This window comes from Pseudophryne corroboree, unplaced genomic scaffold (assembly GCF_028390025.1).
Source record: "Pseudophryne corroboree isolate aPseCor3 unplaced genomic scaffold, aPseCor3.hap2 scaffold_2226, whole genome shotgun sequence".
Lineage (NCBI taxonomy): Eukaryota > Metazoa > Chordata > Amphibia > Anura > Myobatrachidae > Pseudophryne > Pseudophryne corroboree.
The window spans coordinates 57,594-61,678 of NW_026968875.1; positions in this window are offsets into that span (position 1 = coordinate 57,594).

Below are 4,085 nucleotides of genomic sequence, written 5' to 3' on the forward strand. Positions count from 1 at the left end.
CTCATTAGTTCTTTTGGTTTCCAATATCATCTCTATGCTGATGACACTCAAATCTATCTTTCCTCTCCAGATCTCTCCCCTACTCTCCTCACTCGTATCTCCAACTGTCTCTCTGCTATCTCTTCCTGGATGTCCCAGCGCTTTCTTAAACTTAACATGTCTAAGACCGAGCTGATCATCTTCCCTCCCTCCCGCATAACCTCACCTCCTACAATCTCATTATCTATTGATGGCACTACTATCTCCTCTACCCCCCAAGTGCGCTGTCTTGGAGTAATCCTTGACTCCTCCCTCTCCTTCAAACCACACATTCAGCACCTCTCACAAACCTGCCGTTTTCATCTAAAAAATATTTCCAGGATCAGACCCTTTCTGACCCAGGATGCTACTAAGACTCTTATCCACTCACTGGTCATCTCCAGACTGGACTACTGTAATCTCCTCCTGACTGGCATTCCTGACAAATACCTCTCTCCACTCCAATCTATCCTCAATGCTGCTGCCCGGCTCATTTTCCTCACCAAATGCACTACGTCCACCTCTCCTCTCTTACTAGTCCTTCACTGGCTCCCCTTCCCTTTCAGAATCCATTTCAAGCTTCTCACACTTGCTTACAAAACCCTCACCCACTCCTCTCCCATCTACATCTCTGATCTTATCTCGCTTTACACTCCCACCCGTCCTCTTCGCTCTGCTAATGCACGCCGACTCTCCTGCCTACGGATTACTTCCTCCCACTCCTACCTCCAAGATTTTTCACGTGCTGCACCACTTCTCTGGAATTCCCTACCTCTCCCCCTCAGACTCTTCACCTCTCTACAAAACTTCAAATGGGCTCTCAAGACCCACTTCTTCACCAAACCCAGCCAAATCTCATCCTAAACCTCTGTTCCACGCTCTCTATGTACCCCATCTGTCTCACCCCTGTCTGTCTACCCCTCCCCTTTAGAATGTAAGCTCTCATGAGCAGGGCCCTCTTCCCTCATGTGCTTACTCTTTTCTTACTTTAATAATCTTCAGCTGCACCAAATCCAGCAGTCTTCTGCCACCTGATACTTATTCCAGTGTCATCTGCTGATGTAGCTATGTTTATTTACCCTGTACTTGTCCTATATTGTCATCAACTGTAAGTTGCTGTTTTCCTGTTTGATTATTTGTTTATGTACTCTGTAATTTGGTGCTGCGGAACCCTTGTGGCGCCATATAAATAAAGGATAATAATAATAAATAATATAATATATAGCAGTACGGTACAGTAGGCCACTGCTCTACCTACCTCTGTGTCGTCAAGTATACTATCCATCCATACCTGTGGTGCATTTTAGAAAAAAAACATATCTCGGCAGAGCAATCTATAAATCCATCATTTTTCAGACAGCAACAGTGGGTATTGTAATAGTCACCCAATCCATCACTTTTATAGGGTTACATGCATCCACATGCTACAGCCTGTCTCAATAATTTTACTGTCACGGTGTGTGTGTTTGTGTTTTTATTTGGGTATTTTTTGCTGTTGTAGAACTACAGGTACCAGCGAGCCTGTTATTTCCCCGCCTGCTGGTACTTGAGGTTCTCCAAGTACCAGCAAGTGGGGGAGGCTTGCTGGGCCTTGTAGTTCCACAACAAAAAAACAATATTCTTTTTTTACACATATGGCTATCAGCCCGGCACCCACCACCCAGGGGCGCTGGGGACAGCCTCGGGCTTCACCCCTGGCCCTTGGGTGCCTCGAGGGGAGGAACCTCTTGATTTAAGGGATCCCCACTCCTCCAGGGAACCCCGGCCAGGGGTGACTAGTTGGAGGGGTAATGCCAGGGCCGCAGGGACCTACATAAAAGTGTCCCCTGGCTGTGGCATTATCTCTCTGGCTAGTGGAGCCCGGTGCTGATTTTAGAAATATGGGGTACCCCTACATCTTTTGTCCCACGTATTTTTGGAACCTGGACCCGTATAAGAGCCCGGTGCTGGTTGTCTAAATATGGGGAACCTCGTCCAATTTTTCCCCCAGTATTTAAATAACCAGGACCGGCTCAAAGAGGCTGGTTATACTAAGGAGGGGGGACCTCACACATTTTTTTTTAACCCATTCAGACCCTTCTCCTTTAAGTTAATGGAAGCCCTGGACAACAAAATTGCATTCATGTCCTCCTCCCTCACCCTTCCCAGTCCCAAACACTCATTTTCTTTCTTTAAAAATTTATAATATATCACAAGAACAATGAGCAGGCAGGCAGCGGGCATTGGCGGCATCGGACTGAGATAGAAATTAGTGGTGGAGGGCTGGGTCAGTTGATTGTGGGAGAGTTTGTAAGCCATTGGCGGTGGCAGTGGGTATCGGCTCAGAGGCAGTAGCGGGCATTGGCTAAGGGTCATCGGCAGGATTCGGCGGACATTATGGCTGTAGTGCCTCACTAGCCATTGACCTCACCGCACGCCACTGTGGGACAGATGTAACATGCAGAGAGAGGTAGATTTTGGGAGAAGGAATGTCCTAGCATAACTGTTAATTGCAGTGTAATACTGTAATTCAACTGTGCAGCATTTGTGGCTAAATGTCAAAGAAGCCAGTATTTACCCTGCATGCAAAACAATAAATGTATTTGCACATACCTCCCAACTAACCCAATTTTTGCAGGACAGTCACTTTTTTTGGGAATGTCCAGCTAACCCAAATAACCCCCCCCCCCCCCAGTGTCCCATAGTCTTGGGGAAGGGGGGGGGGTGGAAGGCTCCCTGTAGCTTGTTGCTCTGCAAATATGCACATTGTGGGTAATTCAGACCTGATCGCTAGGGTGTGTTTTTTGCATCCCTGTGATCAGGTGGTTGCCGCCTACAGCGGAAGGGAAAATTTGCTGTGCAGGTGTGTGATCACATGTGCACAAGAGCTGCACAGCTCAGCACTTACTCAGCCATTGAGGTGACGTCACAAATCCTCCCACAAAACGCCGGGTCCCTCCAGTGTTTTTCCGGACACTCCCTAGAAACATTCAGTTGCCACCCACACAAACACCCTCTTCTTGTCAATCTTCTTGTGATCTCCGGGCCGTCGCACCTACGCATTGTGGCGCATACGCATGTGCAGTGCAGACCTGATTGCCCGCTGGGTGAAAATAAATTGAAGCGATCTGGTCTGAATAAGCCCCAATGTCTATTCACGGGAGACAGAGGGGCTGGGGCATTGTCAGCAGCTCACAGAGCACCTATAATGACAAAAATGGGAGACATGGCTCATGATCGCGATATACCTGCGAAGGTACGCCCTCTATTGATTGACAGGCAGAGGCATTCGCATTTTCTGCGGGGCACCCGGAGAAAATGTAGGCACATGCACAGGATGGACCCTGCGTATATGCCCCCATCCTCTTCATAGTTTTTGGGGTTGGAACGAGCAGTGTGAAAACATCAATCGATGGGGGTAATTCCAAGTTGATCGCAGCAGGAATTTTGTTAGCAGTTGGGCAAAACCATGTGCACTGCATTTACGAACAGATGATTTTTTATATAAATTTTAAAATGTTAGTAAATGTGTGTTGTTTTCAACCTGGAAGCCCAACATCGATTAAGATCGATCTTAAATAGACCCCTGGGTTTTAAGGATAACCATGGTTGAGTCCAATAATTAATTCACATTGACCGAAGTTCTAATTAAGTAGTGATGTGCACCGGAAATTTTTCGGGTTTTGGTTTTGGGTTCGGTTCCGCGGCCGTGTTTTGGGTTCGGACGCGTTTTGGCAAAACCTCACCGAAATTTTTTTGCCGGATTCGGGTGCGTTTTGGATTCGGGTGTTTTTTTCAAAAAACCCTAAAAAAACAGCTTAAATCATAGAATTTGGGGGTCATTTTGATCCCATAGTATTATTAACCTCAATAACCATAATTTCCACTCATTTTCAGTCTTTTTTGAACACCTCACACCTCACAATATTATTTTAATTGGTATTTGGTACCGGGGACACAGTACCTCAATCAAGTCTATAGTTGGCTCTGAAATCAGCATTAAACTGGATCCACACTTAGATTATCTGTCCAATTTTTTTTTCTAGTTGAAACAAAATTATGCTAATATGTGGCAGCAAATGACAATT